Raw genomic sequence first — 27,752 nt, 5'->3', positions numbered from 1 at the left:
ACGTCACCTGCTTTTACATTGCCTCCAAGATCGGCCTCAGATCACAGAGGCAATGCAAGGCGACGATGCCATGTCATGGAGTCATGATATGACGTCACGATGACGTCACAAGTTTTGTAGATCTGTGACGTCATGGTGACGTCATCACGTGATGATTTTGTGCATCGCTCGTGTTGGCGACGCGGGACGCCAACGGTCAATTTTCGTGTTTGATGAGGCATCTAAGGCTTTAGCCTTAAAAATAAAAACAAGACGAACCAATGTAAATGAAACGATGACAGTGCAACATCGTGTATGCGCCACTTCATGTTACGAGCGATCACCCGAAAACAAACGTGATTCTCAGCTCAGAGCATCTGATTACACGCGTCTGCTGGACAAAAGAGGCTAGATTGCTTTACACGCCTGGTGATCTCTTTATATATATGAAAGAGATGGCCAGACACGCGTTTAAAGTACGCCGGAGGTTCAGCACGAAAGCGCGGTGGATGCTATGTTGAGCTCATCAGGCAAAAGCGGGAAATTGCGGCCGGGTGCCCTGTTAACGCGTACTCAATTGCCGCGGAAACAATTGCATTTCACGTAACTACTCGGCCACATATTTTTGTAAAGTCTCTGAACCGCGCGAACGCTAACCGCCGAGAACCGTGAAAATATCCTAAGTTGAGAACACAACGCTTAAAGATGATTAAGCTCCATTCCGCACTGCATTATCAAAGTTAACTACACTTCAAGCGCCCTGTGTGGAAACTCGGCGCAAGAAACTACAGCGCGTAGCAGACGCCACTCGCTTTCCGCGCGTTTCCCGAGCGCGGAAAGCCCACGGCTCCTAGAGTCACTGGAAAATTTCTGAAGTTTTTCTAGTGACTCTAACGGTTCCGGCGCGGCAGTTCACCGCAAAAGGCCCATGCAGGAGCCGGCGCCTTGGACACTCCCCCTATTATAGGCCACTCTAGCCAGGCTAGAGGGAAGACACGACGCGCGTAGCGTTCCTCTTCGCGTGCCACGACGCGAGGTCGGTAGCATGCCCGAGGTAGGTAGGATGCCCAACGAACGCCAACGGAACGCGATCGTGCAAGTGCTCCGACTTCGCATCACCTCATGGTCCGTGGGAGATGGTGTAATTTTTTTTGGTGCGCACGTGTGTGGCAGACGGTTTTTAACCCATTAAGGCCCAAGCAAAAACTATTTGTCGAATTTAATTGAAATTTCGCGCACTTATCTACCTACAGCAGACAACATCTGGCAGTTTTCATAGAATTACATGTATTCCTTCAGAAGTTACGATACTGTACTTTAGAAAGTACGCTGGGCTCTTGCGATAGCAATGCAAGCTGGCTCGGCACAAGAATAGCAAGCATGCTTGGCCCTTTCCATACTAATACCAAAGTTGTTTTGGCACATGAAACTTTTCGAAGCAGCGACGCATTATGCAAAGCGTTGCACCATACTTTTCGCAGCATCATTCCTATTTATCGCAGACAGTGCACTTCAACCGTTTTTCAATCTTCTTGTGAAAAGTGCCCATATGGATGGAGTGGACTGGCAGGCACACTGGACACGGAAGGCCTCTTGAAGTTCTATTGTGTTCACGGCACAGGTAGTGTCTTGCAAGTATGCAGGTGAATGACAGTAGTCGGCGCATAGAGGGTCTGCTAACCTCCAGTAGGTTGGCAGATCATCCATGCATTCAGTGCAGCAATGTTGATGATCTCTGTAAATAGGGCCTTCCATCACTTTTCCCACGAATGAAATTTCTGTAGTTATACGCAGCTTGATTGTGGAGGCGAATCTCTCCCATGCCAATATTTCTCTAGCTCCGCACGATGTTTCGTGATGGCACTACATTTTCCTTTTCAGTTGATGATCGTCTGCTTACAGAGAGTAGTGGCTCAACTGTGTCATAGTTCATCGCCATAGCAACTATGCTATTGTTATTGCCCTTTACGAAAAGAAACTCGTTTCCCGGATCAAAACAGAAGCAGTCTTCTCGATTTCTTTCGTTCCATCAGGCAGAATGTATTCATTCGCACAGCCGCCATCCCCCTCCTCCTCAGCCGTTTCGGAGTGACCATTACTTCACCAAGAGGCTCTTGTATATCCCTGCCGGCATCTGTTGCAGTCTCCCGAGTCTCAAATGACCGTAAAAGCGGCATTTTTCCGAAGAAAATACCTTATTCGATCTCTTTGGCAACCTTCAACGCAAAGCACATGTAAGCACTCACAAAGGCCCAGTGTACTACGAAAAGTACACCAACATTTGATTACCCCTCACAGCAAAACTGTGCACTACAGCTGATTCTTGCGCTTCGCCGCGATTATATTGTTCTTTCTGAAGCACAATCAATCTGTTTTTTTATTATATACAGTATGAAACCTTAAATTAATTGAGAAAATGCAGTAGTCGTCACATGCGTTCGACGGGCGCTCGTTTTCCAAAAGTTTAACAACTCCTAGCACAGAAAAAAATGGCCTGGGTCAATATGTTCGATTAGGAGTGCCTTGCTGCAACATTTAGCGCCAAAAATGCGAATCAGAGAAATTAGAATATTGGATAGTTTATTTTCTATTCCAAAAAAATGAAGTGTACTTTGTAAAGTACGCTGGGTGCTAATGGGTTAAAGACGATAGTCTTTCTTGGGGAACTTAAACGCAGAAATTTTGGTCTGTCTGTCTTTCTGTTTGTCGGCACGTCCCTCGATTCAGCCACTCGGCCAAAGTTGAACCACTTGCCCAAGGGCCAGCCGTCTTGAACTGGTACGGCTGTTCATACTTGTGAACGTTGTCGATCAAAAATTAAATATCATGCATATCTGAGGTGCAACATCACTAGGTAAGTATTAGGTGGCGTGTTCCTTTAATAGAAAATGCATACATACGTAATTTTAAGGACCCTAGTTTCTTAAGCTGCGCTGAAAATGCATAAGAATGGAAGCTTGAGCGAGTTGGTATGCGTTCATCTTTGTTGAAACAGCGCTCACTAGACGACGACGAAGTAAAAGAAGGCACAGGACAGGCGCTGCCTGTAGATGTAGATGTAGATCCTTCACAGCTGGCTCACACCCACTCAGGGGGATTGGCCAAGAATCGGGTAGCTTAGAAAAAATTATTTAAAAACTAGTAATGAGAATAATTTCCTATTTTGTTTAACAGAAAGATTTTTCCTGTGCCTTCTTTTACTTCGTCGTCGTCTAGTGAGCGCTGTTTCAACAAAGCTGAAAATGCGACTGCGCTGAAATTTGCCTTCCTCCGTGCCCTTCGCACGAGCTCATTGTTGTGTTTCGGTTTCAGTTCGGTATTGCACTGTACGAATGCCATGGGTTGGTGTTGAAAAACTTTAGTTTTGAGAAGGCCAAGAAGGTGAAAAAACATGGCTGATCCCTCCGTCATAGGAATCGGTGTAACACGAAAGTGAAACGTGTCTTCACAGTAGTAGTGCTTATTGTGTAGTGATATATGAGAGCTTGTACAATGTCTATTCGTGTTTGGCAGCTATGGCACCGTTTTGACGTGGATGCACCCATGTTGACAGCATGTCTCTATCGCGACGACTAACGCCCATGATCATGATTAAACTGTTGTGGTAGCTGACGGTGTGAACATATATTTGGACACAGCGAATCGTGAATCCCGCGTAAGGATGATATCAACAAGCTCATAATCAACACTGGTACCCGGTATGCACTTCTTCAACGCGTCGTCAATTAAGGAGAGAAACGGCACGGTGTGCGCTTTCTTGCAATGGGTAGCCGACGCCTGTGCTCGTGCATACATAACACACACTGCGCTTCAGCAACAGGGGAGGTAGAGGTTCGTAGCCTGAGCCGCAAACGCGTGCGTCCCGCTGGCCTCTGCCTCGCAGGCGCTGCTCTCGCTCCACCAAGGCACGACATTCGCCCGTCGAAATCGCGTGCTTTCTGCAACGCATATTGCAGCGGTTTTGTTAGTCGGTGCTCTCGCAATTGAAGCAGTCGGCGGCGGAGAAATCCCGTTGGTGCACGCGGAAGCTCCACTACTACGATGAGCCGACGCAGGCTAACACGAAGCCAAAGGCAAAGAACGTAACTGCGTCAAGAGTGCCTCGGCGACGCCAGCGCGGCCAGTCTACCTCTCTGGTATCGAGACGCTTTAACCATGGCCTCCAATATCGCGCGCAGTCTTGGAGTAAGCGCTAGTAAGTGTCGATCGTGAAGCATTACTTCTTTTCACATCTCACAGACGGCGGCACCTCCCCGCTTCGCCCGCCGCGAAAGAGAATGTGTGAAAGATATAAGGCGCGTTCGCGCCGTGTCTAGCATCTCCCGAGTTAGCTCGGTCGGTAGGGAGTCGGGCGCTTTCCGTCGCGGCCACAACGTCGTGAGTTCGATTCCCAGCGGGGTATCTTTTTCTTAGTTTTTTTCTTTCTTACCCGTTGGCGTCCATTTTATCAACGTCATATCCGTGACGGATGTACTTGGTGGACCCCGGCATAAAACACTTTCGTGTTAAAAAATATTTAAACAATGAAAAAGCAGCGTTGTGGGCGGCCTTCAGGCTGCCGGTTGTGGGCGCCGCTCTGGCGTTCCTGTTTTACCCAGGCGACGTGTAAATAAAAGAGTGTGTGGAGAGTACTCGTTGAGTGCGGACGTTTCTCTGCAAAGGTCTTCGCCTGCTGCTGCGCCGGGACTACCAGCACGCAACACAGCACTCATGTTTCCCGACGTATTGCCAGATGGCGTCCATATCTCACACAGCGCCTCTTCTATCGTCTTTACACGACATTTGCAGCGAAGCACGCAGATACGCGGCCAATATTTCTTGCGCTGTGATGCCGCGAAGCTGTTGTGTGCCGCTGTGCAACACGAACGCGTGAAAAGACGCTACTGTGAAGTACCACGTATTCCCGTGCGATCTACAATGTCGGGACGCGTAATAGTCATAATAGAGCACTTCTTTTTGACACAAACTAGCGCTAAAACAGGCGCGCGTCGCCGCAGCCTGACGACAGCAAGTCACTGCGCCGACCGTTCCCCCCCAACGGGCGCGCGCAACGAAAAAATCACAGCATATCCACGGAGTGAATGATGATGAGTGGGCGAAGCTGCGGAGGTTCATCGGTAAACCTTGAATCTTCCGTGAATTCTGCCCAGTACATCATCACCGACGTGAGATCGGGCGCGTTTATACTAAAGGTTCTATGAGTTATGACGACATGCAGCTCACTTTAATTTTACATGTACGCTGTGAATTTTCATTGTTTAGAAAACCATTTCTTTAGAAAACATCTGGCGTCTTTCGTTAAGCAGCTGGCGTCTTTTCGTTTTGCTTTAGAAACATCTGGCGTTTTTCGTTTTGCTTTTACAAAACATCTGGCGTCTTTCGTTGGTTTATTTTATCAGTCAACGGCGTTTTGAACAAAATTTTTATTGTTTAATCACGCACCGGAGAAATCTCCCCAGGAATTACCTTGGAGGTAAAGAATGGCTGCTAATGGGAATGACAGACAGAAGAAGCCGGCTTTTAGCTAACGCTGCGAATTTTTTATTGTTCAACAACGCACAGGAAAAATCTCCCACCGGCACCACCTTGGAGGTCAAAGCGTAAGACTGGTTACACACTACGACTGCTACGACGACTACGAGGGACGAACGGGTGCCGCCTTAAGGAGCTTCGCCCCTAAAACTTGGACCATCTCCCCGAAGGGAACCCTGATGGGATGCGAAGCAGCAGCGGTGCGCACGGCGTTGACCCGGTTGAAACGGGCGTCGACGCGGGTGCTGGAAGAACGGTTTGAAGCGAAACTCGGTGTAGCGTTTACTCGAGTAAACGTTTGTTTGAAACGCAAAGACATGGGAGGTGGGTTGGGTTTCATGTAAGTTTCATTAAAGTGTTTGGCAAGACTTCGTAGGCGTTGTTTCTTCAGAGTCGAGACACGGGCGCTGGACCGGAGCAGGCGCGCGTTTCGCCTTGACTACCACGGGTGAAGCGAGAGAGAAATGCCACGTTCAGAGGTGTTGCGAGCGGGCGAAGCAGCCGGCAGCTGCGGGCGCTACGGCGAGCATGCTGCGGGTGAGGGAGAGAGTGACGTCAGCGCGCATCTGCGAGGGAAGCGTGCGAGGGGAGCATGACGTCAACGCAAAGCTGTGGCGTGACCTACTTGGCAACGCTCCAACACATACGGCGAGGGGAACGCGTTGCGGCGCATTCGTACGAACGCACGTAACGTACGGCGTTACACACGTGTGTCACGTGGTCGTGACGTCGAAGAAGGCAGCAGTCAGCACGTCCGAGATGAAACTCTATTTGGCCGAACTTGTGGCCGAGAAACTGAAAGTCAAACTACAGCAATACACTGATAGCGGCGAACAGAGCGTCGACCGTCAATCAACTGACAAGCGGTCAAGTGCGTCGGCTTTTATACAGGCGCTATCGAACTTTCCAGCGATATCGCTGGTGGCGGCGTTATCGTTCGATAAAGCTGGAACATTCGCGTGCGGCGCGAAATCTTAACAAAACGATCTACTACGTTCTTGGAAACATTTCGGCGCGCACACAAAAGACTCTCGCCTTTTGTTTTCGTCTTTTGTGTGCGCGCCGAAATGTTTCCAAGAATGTCCTTAAACCAACTCGCCCAGCTCTCCATACTATTACATTACCGATCTATGTACTACGATCGTGAAGCTTCTCGAACACTGCTTCGCGGACAGCCTCGAGCGTTGATAACCGTCCTTGCTGGTCAAACCCCAAAAAAACATCATAATAGAACAAGAATTGGGCATGGCACGTGAGTCAGAGCTGCTTCGCATCTAAAAAAAAAAAAAAAAAAACAAGCATCAAAAGGCGCCCAGGGCGTGCCCTTACCTTCTCCACTGAAGACGCCATCACGACAGCCTAACGCCCGCGCAGATAGGGAGAATTCAAGAAATCAAAGTGGAACCGACCGTTTCCGCAGACGAACTGGCGAGACGAATCCTTTTCCCCTAGCTGTCGCTGCGCTACGTGCTACACGTCGAACATCCCCTTAGAATGTTCGCGAAACCAGTAAGAATCCTAACGAGAGACGACGGGGGTAGGACAGGATCACAGGATGGTGAAGTCAGCGAAGAGTTATGTTGTTCGAGCGAGTCGTGTAGTGCGGTCAGTCGATCTTGAAGAATCGAGTGATGACGCCGTGGGAACACTGTTTTGAAGAGTGTCGCCGAATGACGGTGATAGGAGCTGGAGTTCGTTTGAATGTTTCCTGGAAGAGAAATATTCGAGAAACGTTCGAAGAATTGTGGGTTGCACACGTTTGGTGAATATTCAAGGCCTTTAAGTGTTCTTGGATAGTTTCGAATGGATGAGAGTGCATTTGTAGCACGGTAAGTGTGTTCCCGTTGTTTTAAACACCATCTAAGTGATGTTGTGAGTTGTAATTGAGACCTGCCGAGTGTGCAAGTTTGTGTGATGCTTGTACTGCCTTAACTGAGAATACATTTTGTCTGTGTTGTCAACTCTTGGCTCTAACTCGGTCTTTGGACCTCAACCGGCGTTCGTTGGCGCACTAAATTGACTTACATTTAAATTGTGCGTGCTTAACGTGTTGTGTTTTGGTGGGCAGATAAATCAGCCCTTGGAATCTGCACGGCCACTGCCTGCCCATTAACAGGATCAGTGATTCAGTGACACTTTTCATTTAAGGCGAGTCGAACGAGCAGCATTCATTGAGAGTATTGAGGCCCACTCTACAAAACATTGGTACTCCTAGGGCAAACTGGTCATATATGTGGAGTAATCGGCAATTCTAATAACGACTTCAATATTCAACCTGTAATGTGCAACTATAAAACGCGTTATCTACGGCCTGATTGGAGTAAGTGTCGGGTGTACAAATGCGACTGTCGAGGTGCTTCTCCGCGAACAGCTGTACCGGAGCGGTGGCACGAGAGCGGGCGCAAAGAGAACTAGGCCCCAGACGCCGTTTCGGCGCCACGCAGCAGGCCGAGCAGGCCGCACCTGTTTTTGTAGCGTTAGCTACACTTGCCTAGCCGGAGCCGGTTTCGCGTGGGTCATCATGAGCCGTGCTGCGCATGCGCGAGGATGAGTGCGGAGCCGGCATCTCACGCGCTCTCAGCCACCGCCGCTGCTGGTGGCGGAGAGCGAGAGGAGTGGCGTCGGCCGGGCAGACAGACTGGAGCCGGCGCGCGCGACTCGCCGCTGCTGCTCTGCGCCAGGCCCGAGGCATGATGGCAGTTTGGCGTCCGGGCCATGGGGCGTCGCTACCGTCGAAACGATTGCAGCGAACCTGGTGCGGGCGGGGAGTGAAGGCCTCAGTAAGCCTAATTAAAATAAAATAACGCGGCCACGATAGTACACAGTAGTAAACAAAAACGTGCTTCTGCATTAAACTATAACCAGCCACGAGCATTACAAGTCAAGGTTTTAGAAAAGTTTGTAAGGACGACTGTGCGTGGCTCCGCTAGGTACCGCCGCCATCACGCCTGCGCAGCGCACAAGCAGACGACGCGCAAGCACGAGAGAGCGCATAGAAACGCAAACTTTACAACCGCAGCGGAGCAGCGATGTCGCACCTTTATTGCTGCGCGAAGTGGTGCAATTCCTCGGGGAAAGAAGGTGCACACTTCTTCAGGATCCCTGCTGACCACAGGTATTTATACGTTCACTATTATATATTTCCCAAGATGTTCACAAAGTTTTGATTTGGTTGTCGTTGACCGTTATGATTTGAAACTGCTGAATGAACAACGAATTTACTTGCTGCCATTCGTTGCTGCGGCTATCTGTTTGAGAAATGGTTACGATAATAAGATTAAATTAGTGGACGAGCTGCAATTTGTGGCTCGACGCGGCGTCACCTCTCAAAAGCGGAGCTGTTCGCTAGTTATGGTCGCTCACGTTAGTATATATGTGCGTGCATCACTGTATGACGTTACCTCAATCTTATGAAAGCTAACCAACTCGGATTAGCGTGTCATACAACCGTGTCTTCAGAGTGTTTTTGTTACGTGTTAGTTTAACTTGCGTGCTATAGTAACATTATAACGAAGTGGGATACTTGTTGTGCTCACTGCAGCTGTTTTTTTAAGCGCTTTAATGCGTGCGTATACATTTAATACATCCGTGTAGTTTATGAGTGGTGTTCGTAGCCGACGAAAGTATCGCTCGCAAAGTTATTGCGGAGGCCCCAGTAGCTAACTTGGGACACTGCCTGTTGTATTTCTATTTTGTTTCCATTTGTATTTGTTGAACGTCACGTGCGCAGTCCAGACGCTTTTCCAGGAAAGCACCACAACTCCTCGTCTGCCGGCATCAAGGGTCTGAAACCGTGATACCGCGCCCCACCTCCGCTAACATTGCCTCGGCGGGGCAACCTTTGACCGCGGTGTTGACGGAAGAAGAGCAGTGCGTCGCTCCGCGTGTGCTGTGCTTGTGAGGGTGGTGTGCGGTTACGTCGGCAGGAGGGGACGAACTGCGTGCCTGCGTGTTTTGAGAGTTTTTCATTTCAAACCAAATTTGAGTTTTGTCTTTATTCAGTCGTTCACACTGCCCTCAGTTTCGAATGTGTGCGGTGTTGCACAAGCGAAAACCACCGCGTTCCTCATCCGTGTGTCTGTTTACATACCGACCGCCTGCTCGGAGTTTTGTCGCCGTAAATTGTCCTCATTCCTTCCCTTCGGCGCACCTTGTCGCGCTGCTCGACTGGGGGCCTAGAACCAAACGCGATACCCCTCTGCCCCTTCTCGCTCTCGGGAAGCTCCCGGAAACAGTTTCGCCTACCTCTTCATTACTCCCTCGTTATTCTTCCAACGGGCAAAGGCATGACCAAGGTCGGTTTTGGATGTTCAGGAAACAGGCCGCGCTTATCGCGCGGGGCCACTTTTTTTTCCCTCTCTAATCTGGACCCCCCCCCCCCCGCCGACCTTTTACTTTTCTGTATTTTTTTTTTCAATGCGCTGTTTCCGCTTAGCGTCTACACACCTTAATTCCTTATAAGCTTACCATATCGTTTCGACTCGCAAAAGCAGGGGGAAAACAAGAGCTCTATCGAGTTGTGTTTCATATATCAAGTTTTAATTCAGAGAACATTGTCAGGATGCATGCAGCTCTCTGGCGCAGCGTTGGCTCATTGATGCGCGTTACAATCGGAATACGCCCATCAACACTTACGCTCCTTCCAAACAGTTGGAAGCAAAATCAGTCATTACCTAAAGAGCAATCTAAGCACAAAGAGAAATGGTAACCTCAAGTCTTTTGATGATTTTCGCTTGTTCATTGAAGCAAGACGAAGATTAAATTCATGGTTTTCACTGTCTGGCAGAGTAACACAGGACTTTGCACGCCATGGCATATTTTTTATTATTTTTTCTGTGTCCTGATAAAGTTGCTTTCAAGTATATGTTATTGTCTTTTCGTCTTCCTTCACCATAGAAAAATATGTGACCATTTGATGTTCATTTTATAAGAAGAAACAATATCTATCAGCTCTTAATATGCATATGCCTGTTATTTCAGATTTTCAGCCTGGCTGACATATGCCAACCGGCCGGAGCTGCTTCAGCTTGCAAGAGAAAAAGTAAACAAGAGCTACAGGCTGTGCTCTAAGCATTTCACAAGGGACAGCTTCACCAGTGACACCTGCACAAGGCTGACACGTGAAGCTGTCCCTTCAGTGAAAGTGAAGGAGCCTCACCTGAAGGCTCTGGTGCACCCAGGTGAGAAAAATTCTTTCCCCAGTAGGCACTATTTAAGATTAATCATGCAATAACTCTTCTGGCTTTTTATTTCAGATTTTTACGATGAACAGGCGGCACATGGTAAGAATAACCTAGCAAACACAGGATAAAATGACGCAATTCCATTCACCAGAATGGTCTTGTAGCATAACCTGCAGAACAAAAAACTGGGATACTTTACTGTCAAATGGCCATGGTTTGATTGATATCAGACAGCAGTGAAGTTCAATTCAATAACCAAAATGTTGGCTTGATTGAAAAAATAATTTCCTGGGCACCCCATCCCCATGGCATTTTTAAAAATTTGGCAGTTTGCCTTCCTATGCCTAAGATTTCGTGTTTTAGTTACTAACACTTGCTCATTATTGAAACAAATGAGGGACAGACTGAAGAGATTCAAAACAGCATTTGCAGTTTGTTTATCTGGCAAATGTGTCTTTGTAACCGACTTATTTCTGAAAAACACACAGAAACTCTTTGATACCCAAATTTGGATAGAAAATTTTCAGAGAAAACATTTCTGAACTAGCACTTTATTGTGTAAACAGCTGATGGTGCTGCTACGGAGAGCTTCACCTGTTGTTTATATTTATTTCACGCAGGCTCTGGTTCCACCACAGCACCAAAGCCCACCATGAGCACTGCAACAACGTTGCTTGGGCACGGGCATGGTAAGCGACATTTTGTGCTTACACGGAAAAGTGTTTCTGCTTATTCGCTGCAGCAAACACTTCACTTTTCTTCAGGATAACTAAGTGGCACTTCTGTTTTAGACTACTGCTTCATGCCACCTCAAAGTGGAGAGCCAGGGAACATTCTTTGTGAAGAACCTGCGCTCCAGGATGAAGGTAAGTGCACAAGAATGTGCTTTGCATCACCCTTTTCCCATTCTGTGCTTTTCTACAAAGGGTTTATCTCTGTAATTGTTAATGTAGTGGAGATTAAAAAACAGCACATTTATTATGCTCAGTGCCATGCCTTTAAAAGCTTGCAAATGTATTTACTCTACTAGCTGTTTTTTCACTGTAGGGTGACTAAGTTCGAGTACTTTAATTGCAGACAACCAGTATGCTGCAAGCAAGTTGCCGTCCCCTGCTGCTGAGACTGCCTCCCCTAGTGTGGAAGGTAGGTGTACCGAACAAGGATCTGTTTCACCTTTCTGCTTGGAATGAAAGGGTACAGAATATTTGGTTGGTGGTACCACTGTAACACTGCACGAATAGCTTGCAAAAAATAAAAAAACAGCAATACTATTTTGTATGCTACACCTGCACACTAGAGCACATTGTTCTCTGAAATTGGAACAGTATGTAGAAATGCCACAGGTGTTTTTCAATTACCAGTGCCATGAGAACAATTGCTGTGCGTAAACCTTAAATGCAGGAAATGTACTCTAGGGAAAAAATTTTTGTTACCTTGTGCTTATAGAGTAGTATTTAGCATGCTTCCCAGTAAGAATGTCTGATTGCACCGTTTACATGGTATGGATGAACTGATAGCATGCTGCGCAAACGCAAAATGAAGAAACAGGGAGATAGAGCAGCGAAAATGGCTTTTGGCATGTCGCAGTATGAATGTACTCTGTCATGTTTCCGTCCTTACTCCTCTACTGTTTGTGCAGCTCGTTACGAGTTCATAACAACCCAACCTCCATGCAAGAAAGCTTTGTTGCGTGGTTTAGATATCTTTTCTTTTTGTACATCAATGCATAGACTCAGTGCTTTCTGTGTTGAGCTCATTCCATGGTGATGAAAACACTGAGTAGTTTTTCTCAGGCACATGTTAAAATTGCTCCACAAGTCTGTTGCTCAGTATTCACACGTGCAATGCAAAGTGAGTTTATTATAATACCTGTTTGCAAGCCTTTTATAGCATATTTATTTATTTTTCAACAGCCGCTTCGCCAAGCACACCGACAAGAAGGCCCACACCACCGTCACAGGTTTCACCAAGTGATGGTAAGTGCAAAAGAGAGAGAGAGAGAGAATTATTGCAAAGTACACATCCTGCACCTGCTTAAAGGAGTATGGACCAGTAGCCTTGATGTTTTCCTGATAGATATGGACATCTAAGCCTGCGTAATGTTGTCACAACCTATAATGTTGGAAAAACCATGCATATAGTTCAGGGCCTGCAACCAGTGTTTTAGTTCACACAATTACTTATACTTCAAATATAAGGTGGGTGCAGTTGGACCTACAAGGTCCGCACTGAAAATTGTGCTGTCCGATTTGTTGTGATGAGTGTAGCTCTGCGAGATAGGCCAGCAGAATATGATGCACAGGGTGTGCATTCATGTAAATGTGGCTTGGATAGCTATTTATGAGATGAATTATTCAAAATCCTCCACTTTCTAAATGTCATTGCCTCTGTTCAGCATTTCATGAAATGTTCATTTTTGCAATGCTTTCTGTGATATTTCTTTGGTCATGGATGATTCTTTGAGGATAAAATGATTCCCGTCTCAGTCGCAGAATATACATCGCTTCCAATGAAAAATGATATGGCAGCACATAGTGGTCCGTCAATTAGTGGCCCTGTGATTGTGCCCTGATAGCTTACTCATGATTTTTTTCTCTCTCTACAAGACTGATGAAAGCCTATACCTTTGCATTCTTCCATGTCATTTTTTTTACAGCTGAGCCTGGTCCGAGTGGCCTCCAGTTTTCTAAGGAGGGCAGCAGCGCGGAGCAGACTCAACAAACACCGAAAAGTGGGAAAAGAAAACGCAGCTCTGTGCACACCCCTCGCACGAAAAAGAAGTTGATAACACTTCACTCACGAAGTGAAAGGTACCGCAAGGCACTCGGTCGGATGAGAAAAAGGAACGAGGCGAGGCGAGTAACGCAGCAGGAGGCTTTAAACAAGCTTGAACCGGATTTGCCAAAGGACCTTTTTGAACTGCTTAAAGCACAAATCAGGCTTGGTACATTTCCAAAATCAAAAAAACATTGGTCCAAACGGATGAAACAATTCGCTCTCAATTTGTTCTTTAATTCTCCAAAGGCCTACCGCTTCCTCAGAGAAATGCTTCACTTGCCACATGTGCGAACACTCAGGCGCTGGCTGGCAGACATCCCAATGACACCTGGTATCATTCCAGGTGCCATGGATGCAATAGAATCAATCATTAAAGATTGGCCTCTGCAAGACAAAGCATGCTGTCTTTTATTTGATGAAATAGCCTTGAAAAGAAATTTGATGTATGATCAGTCAAAAGATATAGTAATTGGCTACACAGATGATGGAAACACAAGGTCTTCTCGTGTGGCAAATACAGCCCTTCTAATGGCTGTGTCTGGCATATCGAGAAGTTGGATGCAGCCAGTTGCCTATGCAGTGTCCCACAATGCAACGTCAGCTCTTGCAATGCACAAGCTGCTATTAGATGTAATTCAGCAGCTTGAAAAAAAAGGTCTTTTGGTAAAAGTGGTCATCTGTGATCAAGGGTCAAACAATGTCAGTCTGTCAAGAATGCTGATCCATTCTCTCCATGAACCATATTTTACTGTCAACAACCGCAAAGTATACTTCATGTTTGACACCCCACACCTGATAAAATGCACGCGGAATAATTTGAGAAAACACAAGCTCACAATTGGCTCCGAGGTTGTTGACTGGGCGTACATTGAAACCCTTTACAAAAAAACTCGTAACATAGATCAGGCCTCTAACACACCAACTGAACATCTAAAAACAAGATTGGCAAAGAAGCTCAAAGAGCAACATATCTACAGGACACCCTTTGCTGACATGAGAGTGAAGTATGCCACGCAAGTATTCAGTGAATCTGTTTCTGTGGCACTCCTCACTCTCATTGCCATTCAAGAGCTTCCTGTTGATGCTAAATTTACAGCTCAGTTCACAGAAAGAATGGATAAGCTTTTTGACAGCCTGAACAGTTCGACCCTGCAAAATCAGGACGACAAGTTGCGGTATGCAATGACTGATGGGTCAGAACACCATGCTTTCCTTGAGTCGTGCATCAGTTGGATTGCCCAATGGCACTTTGGTAGTCCTCGGGACAAGCAGCCGCACACTATTAAAGGTTGGCAGATTACAATCAAAGCCTTGTTGTTGCTGTGGACTGATTTAAAAGAGGGCTTTGATTTCACACATCTTTTCACACGTCGATTGCAGCAAGATCCCCTCGAAAACTTTTTTGGAATCATTCGTCAAAAACATGGCTGCAATGAGACACCAAATGTATACCAATTCGTGGCGGCTCTAAAACATATTTGGATTGGCAAGCTCTTCAAGCTTTCTCAAGGAAACTGTGAGGTGACAACAAATGCTTTCCTCACCAACTTGGAGAGTGCATCTGCATTGTTGTCACCTAGCAGCATACCAACCACAAGCCACAGCACGCAGCAGGCCTCTGATTCATCTGATCTGCAGGCATCTTCACAAGATGCCACCGACATGGTATATGAAAATGTTGTGTACCATGTTGCTGGTACTCTTGTGAAGAGCTTTCTTGAACTGAGGACTAGCGAGTGCACATGCGAGAGAACACTCCTTGAAGCGGATGGTGGCTCTCTCCATGGACGACACCAATTCTTTGCACTACTCAAGGAAAGTGGTGTACCCGAGCAACTCTTCGGTTCCATTGCAGCAACCTCTGAATCATGTCTGAATTATATAAAGGAATTAGATTCGGCCTTCAGACATGAAATCAACTATTGTGCACATTTTTCCAATGTGTGCAAAAATCTGGTGGAAAGGATGCCAATCCGGCAAGCTATTTTCTGTTCAGTTGGCTGCACTGAAAAATTTCTTAAAATATTCTGCCGCACAAGGCTACATTGGCACATTACATTTGTAAACAGGAACATGCAAGAAACAAAGTCAAGGCACAGTGCTGCTGCCAGGAAAAAACGTAAAGTAGCAGGCTAAATTATCCTGTGCCTTTCTAGAACATGATTATGTAAATTCGATTTATAGTGCAGCCTTCTGCACACATTTTCTATTCAATTTTTTTAGATGTGTTGCACTATTTCTTTTTTATCTATACATGTACGTATTTTTATGTATATATGTACATTTATGTATATATTTTTATGTGTACTTATAATTCTGTTATGGTTGTATGTAATGCATTGTCTACTTTTGCTCCTGCTGCGTTACTTTTGTATTATACAAGTTTAACCGACTAACTTTGTATTTTTTGGAAGCCTTGTGTGCCCTTATCAGCATGAGTATTATGACCAGAGGTTCTGGATTGCTTTAGTATTGGGAAATGCCAACACTTCCCAAAAGGCACTGGAAAACCCTGCTCGTTCTGCTTTCTTTCTGTTTGCTTGACATGGTTTGGAACGCAATCAAACATCCAGCCTCCCAAAAAATGCCAAAATTTAGATAATACTGACTGGTATTACACTGAAGCAGTCTTTATAAACAGTAACATTGTGATTAATTCACAATAAACGTTGCAAAAATAGGTTGAATAATAAAAAATGTAGGGGTTTTATGTCCAAAAACTATGATACGAATATGAGGCATGCAGTAGTGGAGCACCCCAGATATTTTGAGCACCTGGGTTTTTTTTAACGTGCACCTAAATGTAAGCAGATGGTCCTCAAGCATATTGCCTCCATTAACATGCAGCCAGGATTCAATCCCACTACGTTCGGGCCAGCAGTTGAGCACCGTAACCACTAGACCACTGCCATGAAGGTTGAAGCATGCATGGACTCAGGTGCTCACAAAGTCCAAAAGATTTTCAGCACCCAGGGGCTCTATGTCACTTTTCAATTACAAACCTCTGGTCATGACTGTTGTGTCACTGCAAAGAACTGATGGTGTCAGCTATTCACAGGCATAAAAGATACATTGATGAAGTGCTCAGCTCTGTGAGGATTCCAGAGGGGTGTGTGCAGAAGCTGCGACTTGGTTGACATGCATGTTAGTTTGAAATAGAAGCATGCATCCATACTCACTGAAACTATTCACAACGTACTGTTTGTGTAGAGCAACTGTGTTTCTTGTTTAACTAAACTCTGCAAACTCTGACATTCGACTTCCTGAACCATCGAATGACAAGGGATGCAGTTCTAGTTGGTGACACGTTATGATGAAACTATGCAGCGTTCCCCATCTGCAATTTAAGTACTGCTCAGAAAATCTTCTGACACTGTGATGGATCCAACATGATACCTGGTAGAAAAATAAGAGGAAAGATGCGTTCAACTTTGCACCTCACTCTATTTATTTCTTTGATAAGATGCTTATATTCGTGTATATTTCATGTTACAGTGAGTATTTCGCACAACTTCGAACTTAACTAATGACCTGTGATCATTCCTATTGTGCGCCAGTCACAACCACAATGTTTCCACAAATTTCAAAGGTCACCTCTGCAACTGAGTCTAGACCACTCTTTGTTGCGTTTTTCTCCCTTTATAACTTGAAAATGAAAGCATCGCGTGTCCTGTTCACATCACGCGAGCTTGCCTGCAGCACATTTACCTGGAGGAAAACATGATCAGGGATAGCTGAGCCAAATAGTAGATTTGTCTCACTGCTTTTACAAAATAATATGCTGTAGCACTGCAGCATATTATACCATTGATCTACTTATGCTCCATGGGTTCGTCTACATGAGCCAAAGCCTATGACTGTTAGCTGCACTTTCTGTGTACATACATGCAAAAGTATGTATGTATGTGTTCAAAAGGCAATGCCACAACGCAGGGCAAAGAAAAAGAATAAGTACACGAAAAGGCGTTTTTCCTGTCCCGCTTGTCTTCTTCGGCTTGCGTTGCGTCATTATCTTTTGCACGGTATGAACCAACATTCCAACAACTTGTTTTGTTACGATATATTTCAATGCGCGGAAATGTCTCGCTTCATGCTGTTAATCTGTACAATTCGTACGTGTACACTTATTTATGCTGATGTAGCATTTCTTTGTATGCTTACCCTGCTTATGTGATTGTATTATGCATTTTCCTATCCTATTTATATTGTACGCGTGCTCGATGTACGCATTCCTGTATTCCGGTTTTACCACAGCAGTATTTCGAAGCTTTTTCGTTTTCTTTTGTTATTATTACCGATAGTATAGCCCAAATATTGCCTAAACGTGCAGCAATTTACGTTTCCTTCAATAAAATGTCATGTGAAGAAAGTTATATGCGCTTTTTGCTTCTCGAGCGAGTGCCGAAAGCGGCTGCTATGCAGCCGCGACGGCGCCGCTCGCCACCATTCGCCATGCTACCACAGAGGCTACAACGAAGCAGAAAAACAACTACACACATTACGTACGTACATCGGCAATAAAGACAGAAGACAGTGCAGCAGCAATTAGTGCGCAAACGCTCGAACCGACGTCGCGGCCGCGAAGCCGGCGGCACCACGAGCGAGGAAGCGACCGCGAACGGGGGCGGCCATATTGGATTTTTTTCCTTTCGGATTGGCTCGCCTCCAGCAGAAATCCAAAATCCAGTCAATCCCCGCCCAGCCCAGGAACCGCCACCGTCGCCGGAAGCGGAAAAACGTCCCCATTGGCCCTATGGGTATGTCACTCCACTGTCTGCGCATTCGAGAGGGGTGACGTCGTAGCCATGGCGGCGCGCAGCTATTCGCCTTCGCTGTGCAGTCGCCGTCTGACAATGCGCTGGTGCCGCTTGATAGCGCATCTGACTGTCGTTTGCAGGTGGGTAACGCCATGAAGAAGGAGAGCCCGAATGCTGCTTAACGGCGCAGAAGAGCCGAGAAGCTTATGTCATCGGACCCCGAAGTGGTTGCCTGGCAATTAGCGGTTCAGCGTACGAAGAATGAGCAGAGGAAGGCTAAACGTGCTGCTGAGACACTGGAGGAAAGGGAGGAACGTCGAGCAAAGCGGCGTCGCGAGGATGCTGAGCGACGTGCCCGATCATCCCTGCAGCAGCAACAACAAGACGCCGTCGATGACGTAAGGCTCGCCGATCGACTGCCTATACTGTGAAACTTCGCGAAAGCGCCAGTGCGTCTCGGACCTTCGAGACGGACTTCGTAAACACTCCGTTTGGATACGTGTGCGACGTGTGTGAAAGACTATATGGCACATGAAAGACTTGACGCCGCTAAGTAGTGCCATGCGTGAAACGTTGAGTTTAGTGGCGGCGCCTGAGTGGGGTAAAACCGTGGCGCGGGTTTGTACTACGTGCAAGAACTTTCTCGTTAAGCAGAGCATTCCGCTCTTTAGCGTTGCCAATGGGTATCGTTACCCGGCCATGCCGCCAGGTCTACCGGTTCTGAACGATGTGGCCGAATGTGTGTCATTGGAGCAGCACTAAGCATGACAAGCTAATCCTATACAATCTGGAAAGCTCAGACTAATCAGCTGAACCTTTGCTAACGCTACGTATATCCTGGCATAGCCGAGCTAAGCCATTGCAATTTTTTTATGTAGCGGCCGTGGTAGGGCGAGGGGCATCGACGTTGGCAGGAGCGGAGCGACGGCCTTTAAAGTGCGCCCCGCGCCTCGCGCGCACTTCTCGTTGGTGACCAAGGAAGCATGCTGAAGTAAATGGTGTATATAAATAGCTCGCCGCTCGCAGGCAGAAAGATGCATTTCTTGTGGCCTAACCGTCTAACGCCGCGCGCTGCGGAGCGAGAGGTCGCGCGTTCGATTCCTTGCTTCGGAAAAAAAATTTTCTGAATTAGTTTTCTTTGTGACTGATATATACGGGCCCTGGCGGCATCGACGGACGGCGACGGCAAAAAAAAAAATCACGCCATATCCACGAAGTGAATGATGATTGAGGAGCTGGCACGGAGAAGATCGGGAAAACCCGTGAATCTTCCGTATAAGTCACCTACCATCATATGAAGACGTGACACACGTCGTCATATATGCATATTGCCACGCCCACTTGTCTTGTTTTGATGTATTCGGGTTTGAGCGGCAGGGACGGTTATCAACGCTCGACGCTCTCCGTGAAGCAGTGTTCGAGAAGCTTCACGATTGTAGTAGATCGTTTTGTTAAGATTGCGCCCCGCACGCGAATGTTCAGCTTTGTCTAGAGATAACGCCGCCACCAGCGATATTGCTGGAAAGTTCGATAGCGCCTGTATAAAAGCCGACGCGCCTGACAGCTTGTCAGTTGATCGACTGTCGACGCTCTGTTCGCCGCTATCAGTTTATTGCTTTTCAGTTTCTCGGCCACAAGTTCGGCCAAATAAAAAGTTTCATCTCGGATACGCTGTGTGCTGCCTTCGTCGACGTCACGACCAGGTGACATCTGGTGGAGGTGCTGCTGCTTCCATGATCCGGACGCCGCCGCGAAGCGCTGACCCAAGCCCAAGCCGCTAGGAGGACGACGGCAAAGAAAACCCGGATCGTCGAACAAGCCGCAGGCAGAAGGGACTGCAGCCAGAGCACGGGCTCCTTCCCGAACAAACCAGGCAGCCCCAGGTCCCAACACCGACCGCAGCGACGATGACCGACCCCGTGCAGCCTGCGCCGATCCTACTCCGGCAGCCCAAGGAGCCGCCAACCTTCCGCGGGTCGTCATTCGAAGACCCGGAAACCTGGCTCGAGACTTTCGAATGGTGTTCTAGTAGAACTCGTTGTTGGGCTAGTTGGTGCATTGCATCAAGGAATTATACCAGCCGAAAACAGACGAACACAGGAAACGGTGAAGGAGCCGCTTTCCTGTCTCCTTCACCGTTTCCCGTGTTCGTCTGTTTTCGGCTGGTATAATTCCTTGATACTTTCGAAAGGGTCTCAACATTCAACAACTGGGACTCCGAGGAAAAGCTGTGCCACGTTTACTTTTACCTTGAAGACGCAGCAAGGACCTGGTACAAGAGTCGGGAGTCCACTCTTCGTAGTTGGGACGCCTTTCGCAGCGCTTTCCTGCAGACGTTTGCAAGCGTCGTCAGAAAAGAAAGGGCCGCAGCCTTGCTAGAGACGCGGGTCCAACTTCCAAATGAGAGCGTTGCCATCTTTGGAGAGGAAATGACCAGACTGTTCCGCCACGCTGACCCAGCCATGCCTGAGGACAAGAAAGTCAGGTAAAGTCAGGAAAAATGCGAGGGGTAACGCAAGAGCTCTTCTCTGGGCTGATGCGGAACCCACCCTCGACAGTCCAAGAATTCATCTCAGAGGCCACGACGATTGAGAAGACGCTGGAAATGCGCAACCGCCAGTATAATCGCCGATCGATTCAAGACAGCCCAGCTGTTCATACCGTCGGCTCCGACGACCTGCGTGAAACGATCCGAGCGATCGTGCGGGAAGAACTGCGCAAGCTGTTACCCTTACCACAGCCTGAAGTTGCCTCGATCGCTGACATAGTCCTAGAGGAAATCCAGCAGTCTCTGGGCACCCCCGAGTCAGCGCAGCCGCAGGTGCAAGCAGTGAGCTATGCTGCTGCAGCCCGACGCAACGCCCCTCCTCCTCGTCCACGTCAAGACGCCGCGCCGCCCCAGCAGTTCCGCCACCAGGCACCACCGCCGCCGCAACCGACGTCATACCGCCCGCCGGCCGGCCAGCTATACACGCCGAGGAAGACCGACGTTTGGCGCGCCCCCGACCACCGCCCACTCTGCTACCATTGCGGGGAAGCTGGCCACACTTACCGCCGCTACCAGTACCGACAGATGGGACTACGTGGGTTCGCCATCGACGCGCCGCGTCCACAGCGAGGGGAAAGACCACGCGACATCGCCGACTACCTCGCGGGAACGCAATGAACGCCCCGACAACCTTCCCGCTCGCCGTCGCCAGGCCGCTACGTCTCCCCCCAACGCCGACCATACACTGGCCCAACGCGAGGCCGGTCACCCAGCCCGTATCCGCAAAACTAAGGGCAGCTACCGATGGAGGTGCGGTTGCTGTACGACGAAATACCGAAGATCCTCCGCCGCCGACGACAACGCCGCAACGAAATCTAAAGAACACGCCGCAAGCCGCACGAAGCCCTGACGTCGAAATTTCACGACCCGAAGAAGACCTGACGACGCAACGTCGAAACAGCGGGACAAACCGACGTAGCCGTGATCCGACGCCGCGACCAAATCGAAACGGTAGGCGACGAACGAGTGACCTCGACGTTCTCATCGACGGCCACAACGTCACCGCTCTCGTCGGTACTGGAGCCGACTATTCTGTCATCAGTGGACCGTTCGCGACGAAGCTGAAGAAAGTCAAGACCGCCTGGGAAGGCCCCGAAATCCGGACAGCTGGATGTCACCTAGTAATGCCGGCAGGAATCTGCACAGTGAGGGTCACCATCAACAACCGGATTTATCCCGCAAGCTTCGTAGTCCTTCAGCATTGCTCCCGAGATGTCATCCTTGGTATGGACTTCTTAGGCCTTCATGGTGCAGTCATCGACCTCAGATCCAAGTCGATAACACTATCTACAGAAAAAGCATTACCGCGGTACACGCCGCCAGGGAAGCATGCCTTGAATGTGCTGGAAGACCAGGTCACCATTCCCCCTCGCTCCAGCGTCATCATTTCCGTCGGCACTCAGACAAGGGCGAAGCAATGAATGCGATAGCAAGAAATCAATGCTATACGAAGTGAGGCTCGCCAATGGATACTCTCAGTTTGAACAGCGCTCCTGTTGCAAAGGCGGCCGAAGCAGCGAAGGAAACTAGCGTGCTTCAAGTGTCGAGCTGTGACACTTGATTGCTCGCGCTCTTCTTCTGTTTGTTCGTTTAGCGGCGTCTCTTGAGCTCGAGTGACTTTCGTACGCTCCGTAACATGAGCGCGGACATCACGGTGAAAGGTTGAAGCATCCCTTTTGCCCTCATCACGAGAAAACCGCGCGAGCAGACAGCGGAAGGCCAAGGTTCTCCCTCCGCAAATATAAGAAGCGAGCGAGCTCGCCGCCGTGCTGCTAGCGCCATCTCGCTGGTAATGAAGAAACGCTTATCAGCGCCGGCCGTCTCTGAGTCCGTCCAGCGGTAAAGTGTGTGTATGTAACGCTCGCCGTTAGCTACGTGGAGGATCTGCGTTTCGTGGCGTAGTGGGTAGCGCCACTCGCTGCGGGGCAAGAGGTCCCTGGTTCGATTCCGCGCTTCGGAAGCATTTTTCTGAATTATTTTTCTTTGGGGCTTTTATATATATATATACATATATATATATATATATATATATATATATATATATATATATATATACATACTTATACATATACGGTGCATGACGGCGGCGAAGGCGACGGCAAAATCCAGCCGAGACTGTCCATATAATTGCTATCGCAATAAAAGCAGCAGACCTGGAAGGCGTCGTTGAAGGCGACCAGCATCAGTTGATTAACCGCGAGATTTGCGTCGCAAGAGGAATAGCAGAGTTGCGGGGAGGCAAAGCAACAGTGATGCTCACAAATTTTAGCAACGAGTATAAGCACGTAAACAAAGGCACGACAGTCGCCTACATCGAAGAAATTGTGGCAGCCACCAATGCTTTCGCCATCGCCGATTCTTCCGAGCCCACACCGACGAACCAAGCTCCTCAACCAGCTTTCGACGTCAATCCTAGCCTTCCGAAGCATAAACAAGAACAGCTCAAAACCCTGCTCTTGAAATACAGGGACTGCTTTTCGTCATCGTCAAGAATCCGCCAGACCCCAGTCGCAAAACATCGCATCATAACAGAGGAAAATGCCAGGCCACTCCGGCAGAGCCCGTACAGAGTTTCGACGCGAGAACGCGAATCCATAAAGAAACAAGTGGACGAAATGCTACGCGACGACATCATCCAGCCGTCGAAGAGTCCATGGGCGTCACCCGTGGTGTTAGTGAAGAAGAAGGACGGAACCCTACGCTTTTGATGAACTACATACACAATTGACAATTATATACACATTGATGAAGTATATAAACAAGAAATATCTAAGAGCGTCTGATTCTTCATTGTCGACACTTGCGGACTGCAACGCTCCTAATGTTCTTTCAATTTGAAAACTGCCCTCGAGACGCGCATGACAAAGTGAGCGTCGACCGCGTTCCCCGCTCCCCCTGTGGGAATTAACGGCCAGGCTAGCCACCATAGCCAGGCTAGAGGGAAGACACGACGCGCGTAGCGTTCCTCTTCGCGTTCCACGACACTGAATGGATGGATGCAGGTTACGGCGCGGGACTTCGCTCCAGCTTAGGAACCTGGCGAGACAGCTCCTAAAACCAGCCGAGAGTGTCCATATAATTGCTGTCGCAATAATAAAAAAGTATTCCTGCGGCTTAGCTCGGCTTGGCCCGGTTATGCAAGCGAAAGCTTGTTACACTTGGTTATGCTTGTTTACTCGTAGCCGAAGCACAGTTTGCCAACCAAAATATGTGGCTAGTCGAACGTTCCGTAATGCGAGCATACCGTCCTTTTGTCAGTTTCCGAAGCCGTCATCAAAGTTGAACGCGAGGCGTCCACTGCCGCCCCTAAAGCTCTTCGCTGTCGTCTTTCTGCTAGTGATGCAGAACTATCGGTAAATTGACTATCGATAGTTTCTTTGAAACTATCGATAGTGCAGACAAACTATCTATAGTACTACTATCGATAAACTATCGGTAGTGCAATCGCGATATTACTGCCACGCGTGTTTATTGCTTTGTTTTGGTGTATTCTGGTTTCATCCACAAATACTGTGAGCAAGGTTTGACGCAGACTGTGCCGTAATGTTTGAGAAGGTTCACGATTCTTTGAGATCATTGTTTTAAGATTACGTGTCCGACGCGAATAGTCAAGTTTATTCGCGTCTGGCGAATACTGTGCCGTAAGACTGTGCCATGATGTTTGAGAAGCTTCACGATTCTTTGAGATCATTGTTTTAAGATTACGTGTCCGACGCGAATAGTCAAGTTTATTCGCGTCTGGCGCACCAGCGATAACGAGAATTTATGAGCGATTCTTGGCGGAAGAAATAAGTTATTTCCGCAGTGAAAATGGCGTAACATGTCCATCAATAAATTTACATAAAAAAACAACCATTAAACCTTACAATTAACAAACTTAGTTCATATTTTTTTTATCTTGAAATCATAAAATGCAATATAAATTTGAAGCTGCTCAGTTGCACCGCATGTAACGGCTTCCTTTCCGCTACAGCTGAACTGTTTGACTTTATGATTATGTGTAAGCAAAGCACTCTGATGACCAACACAAGCATGCCAACTTTCATGCCCTTCAGCCTGTTCCTCCGGCTCCACTATGTACCACGCGTGCGGGGAACCAAGTTTATTCTGCAGTGTGTTCGTGCTGTTGATTTTGTACTATCGATAGTACCATAGAACCTTTTACTATCGATAGTATTTTTTACTATCGATCATGGAGGAAGGAAAAATGAGGAGAGGCCCTGACGTCACATTCGTGAAGCCTCCACATCGCAAACACCCGCATCGCCTCCTAGCGAAGGAGCCTCGAAACATTTCGCGATTTCCGTCGTGTCGTTTGCAAGCGCATGCGCGATTCGAGCCTTTTTTTTTTTTTCGTCGTGCCAGCGGCGCCGCGGCGCAGTCGATTCACGCATGCTGCTCCTTGTGTGTGTTCTTTAGGAAAGCTACGCAATGCCCAGCTGTTGCGTATACCCAGTGCATATCGCGTGCACTGCGGACAGTACCGGGTGTCACTTTTCATGTGTACGTACACGTTCGCTTCATTGCTAATCACTAATGCATGCGAAGCTCTCGGATGTGCGCTCTGTTGCTTCTTACTCATTGTGTCAACTCAAAACACACGTGAACTTTTGTTTTTGGCGTATGACGCGCCGTACATAACATGCGCCGAAGGCATCGTACGTTGTTAGAGGCTGTGTCGTTCAACGAAAGGGCAATAAACTTATGTTGTTATCGGACTACGTGATGTATGTATTGTGCAGTGTGCGCTCGCTGCGTGCTTGTTGTTGTGTGCGTACTGGAATTACAGACTTTACGTGCACGACCGCGTATACAATACAGCGGTGTCCTCTTTTCGACGTGAAGTTACGTCAACTATAGGTTGGCTTTGCGCCGAATAGCTACTACGCTCACTCCATGTACAGTACTCACGGATTGAAACAGGACACTCGGAGCGCGTGCCCGCCGGTGCATGCAGCGCCGGTCGTGGGTGCTTATGGAACCAAGCTGTTGCATTCTGGTATAGAACGAGGGGGAGAATATCTGTGCAGCAGAATTGCTCCTTCCGGTCACCGACGAGCTGGCCTGTAGTTCACCGTCACGACACTGCCAGCGTGGCGCTGCAACGCTTGCGCGCTTTCGTATGCCGACTGAAATGACTCGCCAGTGCGCACCTCGTATATTGCGGCGAGAGCAACGGACGCTCTCGTTACATGCGCTTTGGCGATGCCGCACGCATGCTGTGCAAGTAAAACACAGGACTCAGCTAAGAGATTGCACCTTACAGCGTGCATGTAAGCATTGCATTCTGCCAACATTCATGTGGATAATAATAATAATAATATATAATAATAATATCTGGGGTTTAACGTCCCAAAACCACCATATGATTATGAGAGACGCCGTAGTGGAGGGCTCCGGAAATTTCGACCACCTGGGGTTCTTTGACGTGCACCTAAATCTAAGTACACGGGCCTCAAACATTTTCGCCTCCATCGAAAATGCAGCCGCCGCGGCCGGGATTCGATCCCGCGACCTTCGGGTCAGCAGTCGAGCGCCATAACCGCTAGACCACCGTGGCGGGGCAACATTCATGTGGAGGGCCCGCTAACGTCGCGGTTATCAATCGCAGTCACAAATCGCGGGGAAGTAAAATAATGTATGTTCTTCCCACTTTCTTCGCCCATGTTCGACATCGTGTCGCAAGCAGCGACCGATGTAGCATCAACGAACGCAAGTAAGGCGTAGCCGCTTAGCTGGATCCGGTGTATTACTTGCGCAGCATGTGTGCCGCATCGCGAAAGCGCGTCTAACTAGCGCGTCCTCAGCTCGCGCCGCAATATAGGAGGCATGCACTGGCAAGCCATTTCGTTCGGCATGAGAAAGCGTGCAGACCTTGCAGCGCCCCTCTGGCAGTGTGGTGAACTGCAGGGCGGCTCGCTGGCGACCGGAAGCAGCAAGTCTGCAGCGTAGATGTTCTCTCCCTCGCTCTATACCACAATGCAACACCTTGGTTCCACTAGTGCCCACGAGCGGCGCTGCATGTACCGGCGGCCACACGCTCCGAGTGTCCTGTTTCAATCCGTGAGTACTGTACATGAACAAAGAACCGCTAATCGGGCAACAGATCGGGAAATCGGGTTACGAGAAAGGGAAGGCCTAACGCCCAGCAGAACGCGTAAGTCACTGCTAGGTGAGTTCGAATACGATGATGCAGGGGCTGAACGTTTTTGATCACGGCACGTACTGGTATTCTGTACTGTTGCACAAAAACGCTCTACGAAGAATTTCAGCACGCAGCGCTCGGGCCTGCCACGCTCTAACAGCCTGGTAAACGTCTGCTTGCAACATTTTACTGCGTGCGAACCGCACAATAAGCGCTAAGTTTACGCCGGGACTACAAATCTGCGTTGAAGCTAACCACCGCGGAGAGCACGCCGCGGGGTGTCTGCTGTTTGGTTTGCCCCATACCGGTTTGTTTGCCCCATAAATCTGACGTCACTTCCGCCACACTTTTCGCAATGCATTGAAATACGACAGGGCCTCTCCTTAGTATTCCTTCCTCCATGCTATCGATAGTCCGATAGTGACTCAGCTATCGATAGTATCGATGGTACCATCGATAGTTCCGCATCACTACTTTCTGCATCCATCTTCCGATGTTTAGCTCGCCGAAGTTCCCGTTTTGGGGTCGAGGCTTGTCTGCCGTTGCGCCGTAGCCAGCAGCTAGAATAACGGAAAGGTGGGCGAGTTGGTTAGGGTTCATAGTGTAATGTATGGGGCAGCGCTAGAACGAATACAAGGACGAGAAAAGACAGGACATGCGCTGTACTCACAACTGAAAGTTTATTGGAAAAAACGCCACTAAAATATCCAGCATGGTCCTAATCATTGTCATCAGCAGCTAGTATTCGGAGCACTCGCTCTCGCGCTCGCGCCAAGAGGTCTCCTTCCTCTTGTTCTACGAGTCCCTTGACGATGATGACATTAACGCAG

At 48.2% G+C, this 27,752-nt stretch overlaps 2 long non-coding RNA genes across 2 annotated transcripts; one reads left to right on the top strand and one right to left on the bottom strand.

Annotated features, from left to right (window-relative positions):
- The first annotated feature begins 8,264 nt into the window (after window positions 1-8,264).
- On the top strand, window positions 8,265-12,671 carry LOC119401245 (uncharacterized). The gene is made up of 6 exons (XR_005185399.2): window positions 8,265-10,691; window positions 10,767-10,793; window positions 11,315-11,383; window positions 11,486-11,560; window positions 11,772-11,837; window positions 12,608-12,671. It is a non-coding gene; the product is annotated as an uncharacterized LOC119401245 (long non-coding RNA).
- Window positions 12,075-18,135, bottom strand: LOC119401247 (uncharacterized). The gene is made up of 3 exons (XR_005185400.2): window positions 17,983-18,135; window positions 16,652-16,868; window positions 12,075-12,806 (listed from the first exon to the last, which is right to left on the bottom strand). It is a non-coding gene; the product is annotated as an uncharacterized LOC119401247 (long non-coding RNA).
- Window positions 18,136-27,752: the final 9,617 nt, after the last annotated feature.

The sequence above is a fragment of the Rhipicephalus sanguineus genome, chromosome 8 (assembly GCF_013339695.2).
Source record: "Rhipicephalus sanguineus isolate Rsan-2018 chromosome 8, BIME_Rsan_1.4, whole genome shotgun sequence".
Classification (NCBI taxonomy): Eukaryota; Metazoa; Arthropoda; class Arachnida; order Ixodida; family Ixodidae; genus Rhipicephalus; species Rhipicephalus sanguineus.
Note: the sequence above shows the minus strand (reverse complement) of the source record. Positions and strands in the feature narration are given on the sequence as shown.